Raw genomic sequence first — 21,855 nt, 5'->3', positions numbered from 1 at the left:
ACCACATGTTTTTATAAAAATCACGAGTTCAATAAAATAAATAAATATAATCCTATCAGACTTATGTCATCAGGGGTTATTAGCAAAAGCTATACACAGAAAAATGCAAAAAAATGAATTGCACATAGTATATGTTATCAAAATTTCATAATTGGTACATACAAACAAGTAACCAGAATACATACAAAAAAAACATTAAATTAATGTGGATAAAGTCAATTCCAGATAAAAGGATCCGATTAGTGATAAGATGAAAAGAGTAGCTCATGAGGTGAAATACTACACACACACAAAAAAGAATTGGATAATGCACAGAATGCTGCAAATATAGATTACAGCTGGGGGTTTATATCCTCTTTTTTCAGTGTTACACAGCATTCATTATGAAAATACTATCATGAGTTTGGAGTAACAACTAGGATAAAATCATAAAATCAAGTAATTCATTTGTTTCAACCTTCACATTAATGTTAACATGTAGAGTTTACACATCTCACCAGCAAACTATATTATATTATTTACACGAAGAACAGTTGATTCTAGCATGATTTCTGGTAAAAAATAAACTGCTCTTCAGGATGGCTCTAGTAATAGATCAGTAGGTAAATTAGCTATTAATTAATTACTAGAGTCATCCTGTTACTTTTAGGTGGCTGAAAAACATCCCGACTAGAAGTATTAGAATTTTATTATCAGCAGTTCAGGTTTAGAATTGTACTAGTTTAATGATGACAGAATTCCTTAATTAGTTCTTATCACCAATTAATTTTAATTTATGTTTGTATTTATATTTATTTTTTGCATAATCCAGAAAGACTGCTCTAGAGATTTTAGGCTTCCAATAACAGTGGTAGTCTCTCTCTCACACACAGAGGAAGCAGGGTTTTTCCTCCCAGAAACTTGGGTTTTTTAACCTGCAAAGCAGGCAAACCCAGCCAATTCAAATATACACAATTAAAAGACATAATACACTGCCTCATAGTCTGAGATGCAGTTGAAGCTATAAATCCATATGGAATATGAACTTGCAGACTGTTGGATGGAAAGCAGATATCCTAACCATTCAACCAGCAAGCAATCTCATTCTATGTACCTACTAGATGCCTAGATTAACACCACCAGTGGCCTGATCTCTTCAGCATTTAATACTGTGAGATGGGTGATTCTTCTTCTTCTTTAGTATTCTGCAATTGAGCAGTTTCTTCTTTTAGTAGCAGAAACTTTCCTTCCACTCTCTTCTGTTCTGAGCCTTCTCTTTCAAGGTTGTGTACCTGTCTCCATTGAGCATGTCATCTAGCATTGTTTTCCTTATTCTTCCTCTGGGTCTTTTTCCGTCTATTTTTCCTTCGATGGCATCTCTGATGATTCCATTCCCTCTCAGAATATGTCCAATCCAGTTTCCCTTGCTTCTTCTCCTTAACAGACTTCTTTCTTCTTCTACTCTTTTTAAGACCTCTTCATTAGTTATTTTATCTGTCCATTTGATTTTTTCCATCCTTCTCCAAATCCACATCTCAAAGCTTTCCAAAATCTTAATTTCTTCTTTCTTCAAAGTCCAAGTTTAGATGCATAGAGAGCAACACTCCACACATAACATTTTATTAATCTTTTCTTTAGGTTTCTATCCATTTTACTTCTGAATAAATTCCATTTTCTATTATAGGTATCTCTTCCCATTGCTATTCTTGCTTTTATGTCACTTTTACATCTTCCATCACTGCTAATAATACTTCCTAGATATTTAAATGCCTTTACTTGATTCAATTTTTCCCCATTTATTCTGATATCCATATTTGCCTCTTTCCTTGTTATTTTCATCACCTTTGTTTTTCTGATGTTAATTTTCATTCCATAATTGATACAGGATTCCAGTAATCTGCCAACAGATGTTGTATTCCTGTTTCAGTGTTTGATAGTAATGCCTTGTCATCTGCATATCTTATTGCAAATATCTGTCTACCTCCAATCTTTATTCCTTCTTCCAAATTCTCCAGTGCTTCTTTTAGCATTGCTTCGGAATACATGTTGAACAAAATTGGTGACAGAGAACAGCCTTGTCCAATGATACCTGGTTCTGTTGTACCATATATGTCTCTCACCATGGCAGTTTGTCCCATATATAGTGAGATAATTAGCTTTCTGTCTTTCCAATCTATACCAATCTTTTCCATTACTTCTACCACCTTATCCCATTTTACATAGTCAAAAGCTTTCTCAAAATCTATATAACAGATGTTAACTTCTTTATTCACTTCAAGACTTCTTTCACTTACTATTCTTAACAGTCCAATTGCACCTCTTGTTCCCCTACCCTTCCTGAAACCAAACTGATCTTCTCCAAGAAATTCTTCCACTTTAGATGCAATTCTTCTTGTTAAGATTCTCATAAGTATTTTTGATGTATGGGAAATGAGGCTCATTGTTCTAAAATCCTTGAAGTTCACTGCATTACTTTTCTTTGGTATAGGTATAAATATTAAGGTCATAAAATATTTTGGTAGTTCTCCTTTGTTATAAATTAAATTTATTATTTTGGTTATTTCTTCAGTTCCTTTCTTCTGAAGTTGTTTCAGGAATTCTGCAGGTATTTCATCTATTCCTTCTGCCTTTCCACATTTTAGTTCTTTAATGGCCATTTCTACTTCTGTCTTCAAAATCTCTGGGCCCAGATCATCTTCATTTACCTTCTTTATATCTTCTAATGGCAACTCATTTGGTCTAATTTCCTTGTCATATAGATCTTCAATGTATTCCTTCCATCTCATTAGGATTTTATCTTCTTCTTCAGTTATGATTTCTCCATTCTTATTTTCTATGCCTCTAGCTCGAATTCCATCTCTTGTGATTCATGCTTCTTGCTTTTTTCATATAAAATATCATACCCTCCCACTCTCTCATACTTTTCGATTTCTTCACATTGTTTTTAAGCTAATCTTCTCTACTTCTTTCTGCTTCCCTTCTCAATCTGTCATTTAGGGTTCTATATTGTATTTTCCCTTCTGGGGTGTCTTTATTTTCTTCTTTCTTCCATTAGAGAAATCATCTCATTAGTTATCCAAGGTTTTTTTATTCTTTTAGCTCTTGCATATCCAATTTCTTCTTCTGTAATCTTCTTTATTTTCTCTTTAACTTGTTCCCATTTCTTTTCTGGATCTTTAGTTTTGACAAAAATTGTTTCCTCTAATTCTTTCTCCAATCTATTTCAAAATTCCCTGGTATTTTTTAATTTCTCTAAGTTCCATTTTTTTCCTTTTCATATCTTCTTTTATTTTCTTTAGTTTCACATTTATTTCTATGAATAGTAGGTTGTGGTCAGAGTAAATATCAGCTCCAGGATATGTGCATGCATTTTTTACACTATTCTTGTATCTTTGCTTTACTATAATGTAATCAATTTGATACTTTCCATATCTCCTGGTTTTTTCCATGTGTATAGTCTTCTTTTAGATTTTTTAAACCAAGTATTTGTAATCATTAAAGTTCTATTAATTGGATGGAGAATTATTCTTCAGTTTTGAATAAATAAACAGGTATGACTCAAAACTTTTTATTCATTAAAACAATGTTTCTCTAACATGTTTTGCTGTCTTCCTTCTGTATTAAATATCATCCTGAAGATGCTGTCAGCCATAGCTGACAGCATCTTCAGGATGATATTTAATACAAATAAGAAATCTCAAATGTTTCCAATAGTTGTTATTTGTATAAATTGAAAAATATCAGATTGATAGTTTCAATCACATGTATCATTAACATCCACAGATAAATTGTTGTGTTTAACTCTGTGACTGCTGGCATAAGAGAAGTTGCAAATGTTACATACGTTCCAGATGCCAGGAAGTATAAGTCCTGTATTTAGTACCTGAGAGTAAATGACCTTGGAAGACTCCTTGAACAATCTAACAAAAGTATTCTCTTTTAAGCAAGACATGGAGGAAGACTGCCAATCTACTGTGAGGGTGTGTGCTACGAGTCTACCTCTTTCTTCTCTTTTTTTTTTTTTTTTTTTTTTTTACAGATTTCAAAACTTCTAGTTTGACCCGCATACACCTTTCTGCAAGAACAAGGAATCTTGTATACCTCAAAATGTTCATAGAATGGAACATTATGTTTAGGGGAACGTAGGAAACTTTGTAATGTGTTGGTTTGAAGATCATTCTGATGTTAATAACTGCCTATTTTTCTTGATGTGTTGCCAATGTATGGTAGTGACTGTATTTGTTAATTTCCAGGTTAATACAAGACTGTTCATCAGAAAATAAGTTTCTTTTAATTTCATCATTCGTGAGTATATTTAAAGCTCTTTTTTAAGGTTCTGATAATACTTAATTTTTGTTGAGGGTGACAGAAATATGGTCTGACAATGGGCCAACCTCTTATCACCTCCTATATGTGGAAAATTTTGAGGAAGCTATAGCATAGAGGATCCTAAAGCCACATATCTGGTCAAGTTATACTGATGATGATGATTTTATTATATGGAAGCACATTCAGAAAGACCTTGAAGATTTTGTTCATTTGCCAAATAATAACCATCCATCCCAAAATCCAATTCACATTAAAAAATGAAAAGGATGATAAATTACCACTGCTAGATATCCTTGTCAGCAAAACAATAATGCAAGATTAGCGTTAGAAGTTTACAAGAAACAAAGCCACATGGGCAGACATTTATATGCAAGCTCTTTCCATCACCCTAAACAAAAATTAGGTATTATTAGAACCTTAAAAAAAATAGAGCTTAAACATATTCGTAGAATTATGAAATTAAAAGAAAAGAAGATCTTCAAATGCTATTAGGTCAGATCTTACCAAACGACTATCAAATAAGTTACTAAAGAAACTTAATTTCCAATGAACCATCCCATGTTTACCTGGATGTTAATTCCAAAGGTCTCCTTATCATACATTGGCAGCATATCAAGAAAAATAGCCTGATTATTAAAATGAGTCAACATCAGAACAGCCTTCAAACCAGTTAATACATAGTTTCCCACGTTCCATTTCTACAAACATTCTGGGGTATACAAGATTCCCAGTTCTTGGAAAGTGTCTGCAGGTCAAACTGGGAGATGTTTCAGATTCATAAAAAAAAAAGGAACATGATGTTGAAAACAAGAAACAAAGAGCAGACTCTTAGCACAGATTCTTGCAGAACATCACATGACAGATGGGCAAGCTTTCTCCAAGCCTCACTTTGAATTCGAATACCTCAATTATTCAAGGAATCCTCTGAGGTCATTTGTTCACATGGCACCCTAAATAGGAACCAAGGACTAATACTAGGCATCTGGAAGTCAATACGTAAGTCAATAATATGAGCATACGTAACATTTGCAACCTCTTTTATGCCAGCAATCACATACAGAGTTTATACAACAACAATGTATAGACTGTGCATGATATACCTAATGATAAAAGTGATTAAAACTATCAATCCAGTATTTTTCAGTTTATAGAAATAATGACTGTTTTTTGTTTGTGTTAAATATCTTCCTTGTGCTGTCAACCATTAAGAGAGCAAAACATGTCAGAGAAACATTCAAGTTTTAATGAATAAAAAGTCTATGAGTCAAACCTGGTTAATCATTCAAAAGTTGATATAAACTATTCATAGCGAATTTAAAAAAAAAAAAAAGAACAATTGTTCATCATCAAATTCCTGATGAATACTCAGGGGGGTGTACAGGATATTATTATTATCTGAGATACCCAGGGAGTCAAGGACTCATCAAAGGAGGCTATACATCACTCAAATCAGCTATCATACCTTCCCTAAAATTCATTCACACTAGATGCACTCATTACCTCTAAAGGCAAACTTTTTCACTCACTCAACTCTGTGAGAGAAAAACCCAGCTCTTATCCCATTCTTGACTGTGAACAAACTTAGCGTTTACAGATGCCTGTGTTTTTTCTCACCACATTCTAGATAACGAAAAATTTCATCAGGCAATATCCTAATACCTTCATGACTTATTATTCACAGTATTAACACCACCACACACACACTTTTATCACAAAGATGTTTTATTAACGCTTATATTTCGCTGATTTTCAACTCAGCATCATCAAAGCACAACACACTTGTATACGCAACAGTGAGTGAGTGAAATAATATAACTGCAAAAGACAAACGATCTAAAGTCCTATTTTTGGCACCCTCTAATGGGGAAAAAAAAAAAAAAACAGCTATCCAGGAGTTTTTCTTAGGATAACCGTCTCCCAAATTTTTGGCAAATTAATGCAACCATATTTGTTAAGGTTGGGAGAATTCTTCAAAGCCATTGCTGACTCAAAAAATAATCTTTCAGATCTATAATGACTCCTAAATAGCATATTCGTTTTCCTCCATCTAATCCTGTGTGAAGGAGTGTCCAAAGCGTGGTCTGACAGTCCCGACTTGCCATAGTAATAGTAGCGAATGTATCTTTCATGTTCTTCCAGGAGGATGTTCACTGATCTTCCTGTTTGCCCATAATAGGCCAAGTCACAGTCACAAGGAACTTCATACACTCCTGGGTGTGCTAAAGGGTGAAGTTTATCCTTAGGCGAGCAGATCAGAGTTGCCAGCTTGACATGAGGTTTGAAAGTGGTGCGAAGGCCATGTTTCAACAATACTTTGGCTATCTTTTCCGATGTACCTCTGATATAGGGAATAGAAATGGTCATGTTGTATTCTTGTGTATTAGGGGAGGGAAGAGTAATGGGTCTATGTAGTATTTTATCTATTTTGTAGGGATTGTAGCTGTTGGTTAAGAACGTATGGCGCAGGTATTGGAGTTCAGTGGTCAGAGCTGTATCGTTAGAACAAATGGCTCTGGCTCTGTGTGTAAATGTTTTTAAAATGCCATACTGTTGGACTGGATGATGATATGATTGTTTATGTAGGTATGTTCCTGTGTGCGTGTGTGCAGGCTTTCTGTAAATAGAAAAAGATAGTGATCCATCTGAAAGGTGAGTGACTAAATGTGTCAAGAAATGGTAAACAGTTATTTGATTCTTTTTCTACTGTGAAGTGACTTTTGGGGTGTTGGCTGTTTAGGTAGGTGACAAAAGCATCCAAAGTGTCTTGTCCATGGTGCTAGATGGCAAACACATCATCTATATAGCGTAACCACACTTGTGGCTTATGTTAAAGATACTAAGCAATTTTACTTTCTACACTTTTGGCTTGTATGTAGCTGTGGTAAGTACTTTGTTTTCAAAGTGTTCCATGTAAAAATTTGCTAACAGGGGAGAGAGGGGGGGGGGGGGGAACCCATAGCAGTACCATTAATCTGTTTGTAGAATTTTCCTCCCCAAAATAAAGTAACCTGCATTCATAGTAAATTGAAATAATTCAAAAATATCAGGGGGGAATTTAGACTTGATTAAATCAAGAGTGTCTATAAGTGGTACAGTGGTAAATAAGGAGGTGACATCGAAACTAACCATTATGTCTGAATCTTTTAGGATTAGATTTTTAACCAGTGTTTTGAAATGGACTGAATTTTTTACAAAAGTAGAGGAGTTGCCAGTAGGGGGGGGGGGCAAGCGACTTGGCTAAATGCCGGGCCAGAAACATGGCCTTCGCACCACTTTCAAACCTCATGTCAAGCTGGCAACTCTGATCCGCTCGCCTAAGGATAAACTTCACCCTTCAGCACACCAGGAGTGTATGAAGTTCCTTGTGACTGTGACTTGGCCTATTATGGGCAAACAGGAAGATCAGTGAACATCCTCCTGGAAGAACATGAAAGATACATTCGCTACTATTACTATGGCAAGTCGGGACTGTCAGACCACGCTTTGGACACTCCTTCACACAGGATTAGATGGAGGAAAACGAATGTGCTATTTAGGAGTCATTATAGATCTGAAAGATTATTTTTTGAGTCAGCAATGGCTTTGAAGAATTCTCCCAACCTTAACAAATATGGTTGCATTAATTTGCCAAAAATTTGGGAGACGGTTATCCTAAGAAAAACTCCTGGATAGCTGTTTTTTTTTTTTTTTTTTCCCCATTAGAGGGTGCCAAAAATAGGACTTTAGATCGTTTGTCTTTTGCAGTTATATTATTTCACTCACTCACTGTTGCGTATACAAGTGTGTTGTGCTCTGATGATGCTGAGTTGAAAATCAGCAAAATATAAGCGTTAATAAAACATCTTTGTGATAAAAGTGTGTGTGTGTGGTGTTGTTAATACCGTGAAAAATAAGTCATGAATAACCATCAACACCTAAGCTTATCTATCTTATAATACCTATTCAGAAGTTTATAGACCTCTATCATATCACCCCATCTTTCATCTGTTAATCAGTCTATAATCCACTTGCATTCTGTTATAATCTAAATCCATAATCCCAATAAAATCTTTGTAACTCTTCTTTGTACCCTTTCCCACAAATCTTTATCCCCTTTGAACCAATGAGACCAAACCTGCACACAATAGTCTAGGTGCAGTCTTATCAAGGCCTTATAAATAAGCAAAATAACTTTCATATCCTTACATGTCAAGATTCGCTTCAACATCACAATTGTCCTCTTGGTTGTATTTGCAACTTTTGCTGTGTGACCTTTTTACTTCAAATTCCTATCCACCATTACACCAAGATTCCTAGCCTTATCAGGTTCTTGTAGCATAACCTTGCTACTATAATATGCCACTGGAAATCTCATCACATTAAAGTGCATAACTTTACACTTACTAACATTAAACTGATAGTCATTTTCATTTCCCAAATTTCCAGCCTACTCAAATCATTTTGTAAGTGCTGGATATCAGTAGCATCCTTGATTGCCAAGCCTATCTTTGGATCATCAGCAAACAATTACACATCACCTGTTAGAACCTTCCTAATGTCATTAATGTAGAGAGTAACATAGACTGAACAACAATGGCCCAAGGACAGAACTCTGAGGTACACCACTAGTGTGAATCTGCCAGATTTAAGGCAGATTCACACCCACCATATACCACTTTGTGATATCTGTCTGTTGACAATCTATTTATTCAAGTCAAGAGATTATATTCCACTCTCATATTATGATAATACTACATGAAAAGTTACATCATTACTAACTACCTTTCAGGATTTTCCTCAAATTGCCGGCCTGGTTGGCCGAGTGGTAGCATATCCACTCTCCAGCCAAAAAGACTAGGGTTCAAATCCTGCCATGGGCATGGATGTTGGCTATTGTCTGTGAAAATAGTAGTGGGTGGCAGATGGCATTGTTGTAGTTGCTGGATTGAGTGGTGGAGACAGAATTATAGAGTAGATGTCCTCCCTTAATGTGTCTTTGGACTTCCTCGAGGTGTAACATAATAATTGATCTCATCTTTCAAGACTAATGTTATCCAGGTTTTTTCCTTGCCATTCTGGCAAAAAAAAAAAAAAAAAAAAAAAAAAAAAACATTTGTCTTGCTAACTATTCCATAAGAAAGAAAGACGATATTTATTCCTTTAAGAACGTCTCATCAGTGAATGGGTCTCTAAAATATTAATTCAATTTTTAAAAATTTTATTCCATATTACAGTATGTTCTGTATCAACTATTCTCAATCCACTGCCAGATGAAGGTCTTTCCAAAATTTCTTCACTTAGTCTTGTCCTGGGCTACTTGTTGCCATGCCACTCCAATGTGTTTCCTGATATCATCACTCCATGAGCTAAATGATCTTTTAAAGTCTCTGTAGGCCCAGTTTTATTATATTTGTAGTCTATGACTAGTCAGATCTAACAATGTGGCCTGCCATTTCCATTTTAGGGTTTCACACACAGTGATGTCATCTGCTCTTGTCATTCTTCTTATCCATGCATTCTGTTTCTTATCTGTTCTTGTAATTTTCCTCATGCATCTCTGGATGATCTCCAGCCTTTGGATGTCTCTCTGGGTAAGGGTCCAAGTTTCCAATCCACAGTTAATTGGTAGGATGCACTGGTTAAACACTTTTCTGTTTACAAATAAGGATAGGGTGCTGCTTAAGGTCTTATGGTTTTTACTAAATGCACTCCATGCCAGTTTCACCATGTCTATCTATTTCTCCCTGGACTCTTCCATCATTTGTAACTTTTGACCTAGGTAGATGTAGTCATTCACATTTTATATCTTCAACATATATATCAGATTTATCTGTAAGTTCTACATTACTTTGTCTTCTTCAAGTTCAGTCCCACCTCTGGGTTTTTCTCTCACAGAGTTGAGTGAGTGAAAAAAGTTTGCCTTTAGAAGTAATGAGTGCATCTAGTGTGAATGAATTTTAGGGGAAGGTATGACAGCTGGTCCCCGAATCCGGTTTTGTAATTCCAGTGGGATAGTGACAAAAATAACAATGCCATCAGTAAAATGTAGATGGGCAGGGTGATCTTTGTTAATTTTGTTTTCTTTTCTTTCCCAATTCATTGCTGGAAAAACACTCTGTAGTGTTGCATTAAAAATGCTTTGGTGATATACTCCTTCCCCACTTTTGACAGGATTTGTCTTCAAAATACCTGAATGTTGCTGCTGCATTCTTATGGATATTGGTAATTCTTGATATCAGCTCTGGATCTGCTCCTACTGATGAGACATTAACAAAGGTCGAAATTGGTCTGGATAGTGACCCTTCCCATAATGCATAGCATTATACATGTCCGTAAGGATATATATGCTTTGCATTATGGGATACTAAGGCAAGTGATGTGAAGTCATTAGCTTCATTATATGAGTTGCCCAATCCTGATAATAGTTCATGTGCAAACTTTGTTTGCTTACACTTGGATAAAGGATTAAACCAATAATATAATTTCTTGGCATCTTTAATTTATATTCTAATGTAGTTGTCATCTATGGAGCAAGAAGTCAGGGAGTCTGATTGCCAATGTTCTTATGGAATCAAATGCTTTCTCATAGTCAATGAATGCCAAGCATAGTCTGGGTCTGTATTCACTGGACCTCTATTAGTTCTCATAGTATTTGTATGTGATCTATGGTGCTGAAACTACTTCTAAAACCTGTTTTTCAAGTGGCTGAGGCAAACAACTTTCTCCAGGCAGTGCAACAGCACTCCTGTGAACATTTTGTAAATTATAAGTAGGAGGCTAATATGTGTACAGTTTGTCAGGTCTTCTCTGTTCCCCCTTTTTTTATGTAAAAGAAACTGTAGTATTGTTTCACTCTGTGGGAGTTTGGCCTTCATCAACACATTTAATAAATAGTTGGGCAAATACTGTCTCCACCTCCAGACTAGCAGCTTTTAAAATGTCTGCAGTAATACCATCTTCTTGTGGGGCTTTTCCTCAGCTCATTTTCTTGATAGCATGGGTAACTTCCTCTTGCAGGGCTGGTGGTGGTGTTTTCTCCTTAGGTATGATTTTTAGTGTACCATTATCATCTTTATTGTACGGTTTTCCATACAATTCTTCTACAATCTTCAAAATGTCCTTTCTATTTTTAGTAACTTTGTCACTATTTTTAAGGGTAATTATTTGCTTCCTTCCATTTCCCCAGATGATATTGGGTGTTGCATACTCTGTGGCTATTCTGAATAAGACAGTTGTACTTTATGTCCTCTGTAAAGTACAACTTACAAAGTTACTGCAGATGATAGATTTTCTTTTTTGAACTTCACATTTCATTTCTTCATGAACACTTTAGTCTCTTCTGAAAGTTTTTTTACAGTTTTTTTTAGTTTCTTTGCCACCACTTCAATCAACATTTTGATAATTCTCTTGTAAACTGTTATGTCATTTTCTTTTTCTTTAATTTTTTTTTTCTAGTGGTAAGAAACAGTTTGAGTTCCAGCTGAACTCATATGGGCAAGGTGGTCTCTGTTCATTTTGTTTCCTTTTTCTTCCCAATTCATTGCTAGCAAAACACACTCTGTAGTGTTGCATTAAAAATGCTTTGGTGATATATATACTCCTTTCCCACTTTTGACAGGATTTGTCTTCAAAAAGTGATATACTCCAAGGTAACACTTGGATGCTTAAGGGCTTAGCTCCTTAAGTATGCTTGCATAAATCTTACCAGTAGGAAAATTCCTTTAATTCTCACATCATATCTCTATCTCTCTTCTATCTTTTTTTTGAGACGAGAGCTCAACTAGAACCTTCTGAGCAGGCCTTAATATCATGTGCAGCCATTGTAAAAATTATGCTGTATTTGAGCATTTCTGATGAAATATCATCTACTTCACAGCTGCCTTTCCACATTAAGTTTTTGACAGAATTCACTACAGCTCACATACAATATACTCCCTACAGCATTCTTCTCGAGAAGCTCCACAGTTCAGACAATGCCCCTCGGTTTTATCAGGGCTTTTCAAATGAAGGTAAGTTAGCTTATCTCATACAGAATTGGTGGGGAGGTTTTCCCTCCCAGAAACATGGTTTTTCACACATGCAATTAAGTTATTATTGTTATTAATATGTGACACCTCCAAGGAGTCCAAAGACTCATCGAGGGAGGGCACCTTTCTCTACAACTGTCTTCACCAACTACACCAACACCATCTACTGCCCTCTGCCACCACAAGTATTTTCACAGACAATCACAAATATCCATGCCCATGGCAGAATTCAAACGCACAGCCTTTTGGCTGGAGAGCGGATAACCACTCGGCTAACTAGGCCAGCAAACATAATAAACCAAACTAAGCATTTTCTACTGCTGGAACATCTTTCATAGTAATGCTGGCCTACCCATTGTTATCTTCAGTTTTCTTATCACCTTTATCATTCAATTCCTTTTGCAGTATACTCTTTCCTCCATTTCTAAAGTATTTAACAGCCTCTAGAACACAAAACATTTAATACAAAATGTTATAGCTACTAAACCTGTGTTATATAAACTTCTCATCTATTAAAATGTGATGACAGATGAACAGAAATGTTTGTTATGACTTCCAGTTTGTTGGCCAGCATTACTATATGTACTATAGATTTATATAGTAATGCTGGCTAACAAACCTACATAGTACATTAATACTATAGGCAGACTAAGGTCTTAATTTATATTTTTAATTTTATGTTTTTATTTTTTACATAATTCAGAAACCCTACTCTAGAGACCAAACATGGAACATTTTGAAGTTATTTAAGGCCTCCAATAAGCAGACAAGGTGATGAAATTCATCATCAATGTATGCATCTAATGCATATGTTTCAACATGTTAAATACTTAAAATGGAAAGAGACTTGCAGATATAAATGTCAGCCTTTCTGGCTTTATCAAAGCAATGGTGGTATGTTCCAAATTAGTGATTATCAAGAGTGAACAAAGAGCAAAGTTATGGTTGATGGTAACACAAAATAGGTCAGCATGGATTTGATGAAAAACAATGCAATAAAAGATCAGAACAGCAATTGATATGAATAGATTTGTATAGATGAATGCTAGGCGAGAGAGAGAGAGAGAGGGTAAGCTACTTGTCAAGAGAAATGAACATAGTGAAGAAAGAAATGGAAGGCATAAGGACTGAGTTAAATGGGTAGGGTAGGAGAATCAGATATAAAGCATGAGGAAGTTAACTGATGCAACAAGAACAAAAGAGGACAAACAAAAAGTTAACAGAATAAAATAAAAATAAGAGTGGGAGTGCAAGAAAAAATGTGAACAAAAAACAATATTGTTCATATGGCAATGAAAAGAGGTCAGACTGTGTAAAGATAGTGATGATTCATACAAGACACCTGAAAAGGTGTGAAATGGGTAGAAAAATTTTAAAGTCTTTATGAAGTAAAAGAGTTTGAAGGATGACAGAGCATTACCTGAGTATATTAGAGTTCAGGAGAAAGGCAGTAATAGCTAATGACTGATAACAAGAATGTGTAAGAACATGTGGCTGATGGAAAAAGAATTATATACAACCTCTATCTTGCAGATGAACAAAGAAATATGCATGCATTTGAAGAGACTTCTGCTCCATGAGTGAGTGAGTGAATCAATGCTGAATTAGTAGCCAAAGGAAAGGTAGAAGGGGTGACCTTGTACAAGGGACCATTTGGATGGTCCCTGTACATCCAAGATATTGCATGGCATGCCAGAGAACAGTAGAGGAGAGCAATAATGGATATGTAACTAACAGGAATATTAATAATGCACTGTTTTTCCATATGTGAATACTAGGAGCAATATTCCCTCTAATTTTGGCTGGGCCATGTGCACATGAAATACATTTTGTGTGCAAGTTTGCAGTCTCAATGTGTGCAGTAGCCTGTGCTTGCTCAAAATAGCAAGTCACAAGCCTCAGACTTAATTTGATACACCTAAAATCAGTGACATCTTTGTAAAAAAATATCTTGTATGTTGCATGCTAAATACAGGGTGATCAAAATTAAAACAACCTTTTCTAAGGCCTTATGCAGTGCCATCCAGTAATCCAAATACTGCAAAACTTCGCAGGAATATATTGTACATCATGCAGAAGCGATATCTGAGGGGGAAAAGTTCGAAAATTCACCACCAGGGGCATTGTAAACAGCAAAATGTATGGAATTTGCATATCATGCAACTTGGCAGGTGCGAGGAGGGTTTAAAAAGATGTACACAGGATTTTTCCCTTCATTCTGGTTGTTAATACCATCCGGCACTAACCTTGTCCCAATGTGCTCCTTAAAAAACCAAACAGGCAGGACAGCAAATATCAGAATCTCAGAACACAAGGATTACATCCGATTTCACCAGTACAGCCACTCTGGGCTTGCAGACCACGGTCTGGATACTCACCACAGATAAGATGGAAGAAAGCCACAGTAATACACTACAGCAAGTTCAAATATGAAAGACTATTCATGGAATCAGCCTCAGCCCTTAAGAACATGCCAAACCTCAACAAATTTGGATGCATGAGACTGCTCCAAATTTGGGAAACATTTATCAGAAGAACTTCAGCCCAAAGGCCAAGAACTACCAATATTGCTCGCCAGGGGGCACCATCAGGACTTTAGGAAAACGTTAGCTTCCTAGCTTCAGTTCTCATTTACTGTTATGTAGTACTTGTGTGCACGTGTCTTTGTATTAAGTTCCCAAGAAGATGGCAACGTGACATTTGGCGAAATATCGGAAAGTATATATTAAAGTTTATTTAATTTATATTTCTAGTGTACGGTGTCAATTCCTTAATTATTAGTTATCATGTTTAACCAGCGTATAAGCCTCTCAACAAGAATGTTGAGCCAAAAGGCTTGCACATTTTAATGCATAATCTAGCAACCATTTATAATTGTTTTTATCGACACAACGATAGAAGTTTAATAAATTGCCTTCGTTAAATTTATTTCGCAGGCTCTCATCATTTTGAATGTCATTGAGTTCAAGCTGTGCTGCTTCGGGTGCATTTTGGGCAAAATCACAAAAGGATTGCTAAATAAATTAGCAACGGTTTCACTTTTTTAAAATCAGAAAACCGATCCTTGAAGGCTGATATCAAGTTATCAATCTTTTCAACATACCAGTTTTGAAGTTCACATTGAACTTTTCGGAAACTTAATTATAATTAGGAAAATGGATGTAATTCCCTGACTTCAGTTGGATTTGAAATAAATTTAACTTGCAAACAAAATGTGGCCGTAAAGTTGAGTAACCAATTGATGTTTGCCCTGAAGTCAGTATTTAACGTATTTAAAAATGATTAGTAATGTCAACCAGAAAGGCTAAGTCACATAACCAATCTGGATTTTTTTGTCAGGGACGTTTTTGTTTTTTTCAGTCATGAAGATTTCAATTTCATCAGTTAAATTTAGGAACCGTTCCAATGTTTGTCCACGACTTAGCTACCTCACTTCTGTGTAAAAAATCAAGTCACCATATTCACTTTCAATGTCTTCAAGAAACTTTTTAAATTGTTGGTGATTAAGGTCACGGGATTTTATAAAATCAATCGTTTAAAATCATAACTTTCATGACATGTTCAAATCCAAGTTTCTTAGGGCACAAGCTTTCCTGGTGGATTATACAGTGGAATTGTATCAACTCATCGTCGTGCCGTCCCAAATACTGTTTCAATAATGTTACCAATCCAGAATTAGCTCCTATCATGGAAAGAACTCCGTCAGCCATGATACCTGATAATTTTGTCAGATCTAAATCAATTTTGGAACACTGTTCCAAAAGCCCAGTGAACATGTCATTACCTTTCGTTTGATCTGACAATGAACTCATTCCAATCAGTTCCTCACTTACCTCAAACTCTTGCGTTATTCCACGTGCAAATATTAACAACTGGGCTGTGGAAGTAATGTCAGTTGATTCATCAATAGCTAATGAAAAATAGGCAAATTTCTTTGAATAAGATGTTAATTGGTCCTTTACATTTTCCAACATTGCAGTAATTCTTCTTTGCACAGTCATCCTGTTTAACTGAATTTTGTCAACATTTTTGGCTGATTCAGGACAAATTTTTTTAGCAGCTATCTCAAGGCAATCTTTAACGAAATCTCAGTCTGTAAATGGTTGGCACCTTTTTGCTATAAGGCGAGATATTTCAAAACTTATTTCTGTTGCAATTTCCAAATCGAATCTTGAATCGGTTTTGTAAACATCACTTGCTGACCTGTCAATTCTCGTTTCAAAAATGAAATCTTTTGTTTACGTAGTTCTTCGGGTAGATTTAAAAATGTAGAATGCAGACTTTCGTAGTGTCTCCTTATATTGTATTCTTTTGGTATGGCTACAGCACTTTTGCAAATCAAGCACACGATATTATTAAACGACTGCAGAAAACCATATTTTTCAGTCCAGCTATCCTGAAACTGCCATTTTTCTTCCTGTAGTTCGTGTTTCTTACTTGGCCCTGCTTTATCCATTGTAGAATTTATTTTTTATCGTTCCCTAGAGGTGATAATTAATTGTAGCAACCACACCTACAAAAACAAAATACTCATATGACAAATAGAAGAATTATAAAATTTGTTAACATTATTACTAACCTATTATCGTAAGTAGACAGGCAATCGTGATGTCACAGCTACTTTGCTGTGTGCATGTACCATTTTTAAAATTACGTATCGTGTAACTTGTTAAAGTTAAAATAATACACGGTGAGGCAGGCCACCAGCAAATCAACGGAGGGCCACATGTGGCCTGTGGTCTGTGCATCCAGACAGTTTCCCCGAGTGTATCACCATATTTGACATACAGAATCGAGTAGAGTAAATGGCAGCAAGATTGTTTGCTATTGGGGCATCACTGCTGCTCTCCCCCAATTCACAGATAATGGCTGAATAAGAACTTACTCTTGGAGGCCATCATACACAAGGGCTACCTTACTGCATAAATAGAAATATCTTCAGTAACATATTTAACTTCAGATAAAATCAATAAGAAATATTCTTAGCTTCTAAATAAGAAGTATGCTTGACCACCATTCTGAAAGTGTTCAAATCTATTTGAACTTATGGATATGAGAGTTGGTTTAGAAATAAAGCTGCCGATCAAAGACCACAGACCACAGATATGAAAGTTTTGAGAAGAATTAGGAGCATGAACATAAAGTATCAATGGCAGAATCATTAAAAATGAAGGCAACAGAAAAGAACTTGCTATCATTAGCATTATGTGTGAGCAGAGCTAATTTAAGATGGCATGGTCACTTAAACAGAATAAAGAATAGAAAGGGTAGTAAAACTGGTAGCTGATGCCAGAATGACAGGACCAAAGTCACGGACTTCTGTAATTATGCTCATGATCTCTCGTTCTGCCTTTTGCTCACATTCAAAGACACCTCATAGTCCATAAGCACATTCGATTCTTAAATACCTGTGCTCTCTCACCTCCCCTATTATTACACTCCACATATATCCTAAAGCATATGTATTGTATTCAATATGCATGCAATGATTTTCAAAAAATCTACATCACCTAATTTCCATCTTTTGCATAAATCTACCTCTCACCTCCATTTTGTTCACTTTCAAATCCACATGCAAAGAAAGAGAAATTAATATAAAATATGAAAACAACTAAACACCACCTATCATACAACTTAGCTTAACTGACAAGATATCAATAACACCACATAACAAAAATAAAATTTTAAATTATCTTTTTGCAGCACTCTGAATGATTGCCCCATCTTCACTACCTGATGACACCATGTTGAGAAGAACAACTTGATTAAAATTAAAAATAAAATAAATAAATTATATTCCTTTATTTGTAATGCTTGCAAAAGGGAACTATCTCAAGTCCATGTTTGATACTAGTTTGTGAATAATGTTTTTGCTATCTGGTGTGGTTTAATGAAACTCTAAAGAGTCTTTCATGATATTAACACATCCAGCAGCTCAAATTCACCTGAGATCTTCAAGATGATAATATTTACCTTATCTAAACTGTCTTATACTTTATCATCCAGAAGGTTTGTAGATACTTCTGGAAACCTGTGCAAAGCAATTCATGTGGGCTCCTCCCAGTTTGGCATCTTAAAAATTTTTGCAAATGAAGCTAACGTTATTTGTTCAGGACACATTCAGTGGCATATTTAGATATAGGCCCGGGCCTTAGAGTGGCAAATTTTGAGGGGGTGGCAGAAATTTCCAGGCTCTCGTTTTTGTAATTATAACATGTTCCTTATATATGCTGCATCTATTCATAAGTAGAGAAATATTTTTCTTTTCCTCATTGTAAATTTAGTCTGCAAGCATACTGGCATGTAATCAGATTCTGCATAACTATACAGACCAAGACACATGCACAGAAAGCTACTGTATTGTTGTCGGTAACTTGCCACAAAGGCAATAGGGATTGCGGTCGGGAGAGATTGATGCTAATTAATTTTGTGTCGGTATTATTCTTACTAACTGTAACAACTTTTCCTTCTTTATTATTTCGAATTCGAATTAAGATTAATTGTTGCCCTTCCTTCAACTCTTTAGTTCAGTATCCTGATATCTTTGTGGCAGTTATCATCATCAAATTCCTGCCATGTACCCTCAAGGGGTGTACAGGATATGATAGTACTACATGAAAAATTTACATCATTACTGACTTCCTATCTACAATTTTCCTGCAAATCAGTCTGTTACTTATCAAGACTCCAACATTATCAGATCTTATATTTCTATTGTATCAATCCATCTATATCTTGGTCTTCCTCTGGGTCGTTTTCCTGCCAACCTGGCAGAGACCACTTGTTTTGCTTGTGGCAGTTAAGATGTGCTAAATCTGAAATTAATTTTAGAGTTTTCGGTGCCCTTGTCATATGTTGTCATCAGAGTGGAGGTAATACTGTTTTATTGTTTTGCTTTTAAAAAGTTATAAATTGTGTAAATCATTCCGATACTTCTTGTGTGTTTTAAATTACTATTTAAATTACTATTTGAAACAGTAGAAAGTGACTTAGTGGTAGTGAATATAAGAAGAGAAAATTAACAAAGTAGTAAACAAAGTAGTATCAAAGACAAGAAAACTGGACAGTTTTTTACCTCGGTATCTGCTAATAGTAATTGTGATTTGGAAAAAGAACAAGAAGTGGTTGAGGAGACAGAAATTGAATCTGTTTCAAATGACGTGCATACAACAAATCCCAACAATTTGGAAGCACAGGTAATAGTGAGTAATGACCCAGCTGAGTGGATTCTAAATGACGTAACATGCGAGTATATTGCAGTTAATGTGTTTCCACAAAATTTAGACAGTGATCTTTCAAAATCACAAAGAGCTTATACTGACAAAGTAAGACATGTTTCTAAGAAACTTATTGAGAGGAATCTGATTAATGGCAAAAAAATAATAAGAGATTTTCTTGTTTACTCTCCTAGTACCAGAAAGATCTGTGCGCCTTGTCGTCTTTTTGGTGGAGGGGGAGCTGACGATAGTCACTTTGTCAGTGGATTTAATGACTGGAAAAATGCAGAAACACGAGCGAGTCATCACGAGAAAGCAACTAGTCATATGAACTGTCTGATAGCTCTGAAACAAAGAGGAAATCTTGCAGAGAGAATTGACTTACAAATAACTCAGCAACTGGAAGAAGAAATTAAGTACTGGAAGGCGGTGTTAAAACGAGTAGTTGCAGTTGTAAAAACATTGGCCAGTAGAGGACTTGCTTTGAGGGAAAAGGATGACATTTTTGGTTCTGTGCATAATGAAAATATAATGATGTGTCTAGAGTTAATTAGTGAATTTGATCCATTTCTTGCTGAGCACGTTGCCAAAGGAAGGAAAAAAGGTTTCGTTTCCTATCTTTCCTTTGCCACATATGAGGAATTCATTAAAATAATGGGCGAGAAAGTAATCAAATTTATTGTGAAAGAACTTAAAATAGCTAAGTACTATTCCATAAGTGTTGACTCAACACCAGACTTTTCTCATGTTGATCAGCTGTCCTTCATTGTACGATATGTGAAAGAACATGAAACTCCTGTGGAGCGTTTCTTGCATTTCATTCCTAACGAAGTCACAAATCTGAAGAGTTACAAGCGGCGGTTTTGACTTCACTAAACAAGCTTGGAAGAATTGATGTAGCAAATTGCAGAGGGCAGGCATATGATAATGCTAGTAACATGTCAGACAATTACACAGGACTGCAAGCAAGAATTCTTGAAATAAATCCATTGGCAGAATTCACACCATGCGCTGGACAGTCTCTGTCTCTAATTGGTACTTGCGCTGCCAAATCCTGTCGTACTCTTCCGCAATTTTTTGATGTCCTTCAGAAACTGTGCGTATTTTTCACATCTTCAACACATCGGTGGAGTGTTCTAAGAAAGCACCTGGAAACTTCTGCAAAAGTAATCAGATGTCCCTCGCCTACTCGTTGGTCAGCTCGTGATGATGCCCGTCGGAGTCTTCGTGAGGGATGGAAGGAAATAATTTCCACTTTGTCCGAAATTGAAAATGACACCACCCAGAAGAAAGTTACACAATGTGAAGCAAGTGGGATTCTACGGCAACTTCAGTCACTGGAGGTTTGGATCATGACCTGCTTATGGGGTGATATTCTCGCAAGAATGAATGCCACAAGCAAGAAATTACAAAGTGTAAACATTGATATAGGAACTGTGCATGAACTGTATAGGTCCCTCGAAGATTATTTCAAAGAACTAGAATTACTCTATGAATCCTATGAAGAACAGAGCAAGAAACTTAGTGAAGTTGACTTGTATGAAGAAGAGAAAAAGAGGAAGAAAAAGCCCACAGGTTTTTTTTTTTTAATGGCAGCACAGATGAAAGTAACGAAAATGAAGACGAGTACAATCCATCAGTCAGTTTCAAAACTGATAGTTATGACACAATTTTGCACAGTCTCTCATTCGAAATGAATTGAAGAAAAGAAAATATGAAAACCTCTCGAAGGAGTTCTGGTTTCTCATAATAATGCATGTAATATGTGAAAAGGATGTCATAAAAGGGACAAAAAAACTTCAAAAATACTTTGACTGATATTAACTTGAATTTGTAAACCAATGTCCACACTTCAGAGTGCACCTGAAATCAAGTGGCCCAGAAATAAATACATTCCTACAACTTTCACAGAAAATTCGACAGGAAGCCCTACAGTGTATATATCCCAATCTGGACACTGCTGTTACGATTTTTCTGTGTAAGATGGCAACAAATTGCTCAGCTGAACGATCGTTTTCCACCCTCAAAAGGTTGAAGGACTACCATAGAACAACTATGACAAAAGAAACGCTGAGCAACTTGGCAGTTCTACAAATTGAGAGCAATATTACAAGGGCACTGGACTATGAGGACATGATAAATACCTTCGCCGAGTGAGCAGCAAGACATAGAATATTCTAGGACATTTTGGGTGAGTCATAATATATACAGGGTGTTCGGGATAAATTTGACATATTTATAATTAATTATATTTTTCCGTAAGTTACATGTATTAACACACACTTCTCTTCATTTAAAAGTTTGGACCCTTCTTCATTCATATA

General features: G+C 35.7%; 1 protein-coding gene across 2 annotated transcripts in view; it reads right to left on the bottom strand.

Annotated features, from left to right (window-relative positions):
• The window catches only part of Ac13E (Adenylyl cyclase 13E), a 108,894-nt gene that overhangs the window by 22,338 nt on the left and 64,701 nt on the right, over window positions 1-21,855 (bottom strand). The gene's annotated exons all lie outside the window — the stretch shown is intronic.

The sequence above is a fragment of the Typopeltis vanoorti genome, chromosome 13 (assembly GCF_054136105.1).
Source record: "Typopeltis vanoorti isolate ZY-2024b chromosome 13, IOZ_Tvanoo_1.0, whole genome shotgun sequence".
Lineage (NCBI taxonomy): Eukaryota > Metazoa > Arthropoda > Arachnida > Uropygi > Thelyphonidae > Typopeltis > Typopeltis vanoorti.
This window is presented reverse-complemented; position numbering and strand designations above follow the sequence as displayed.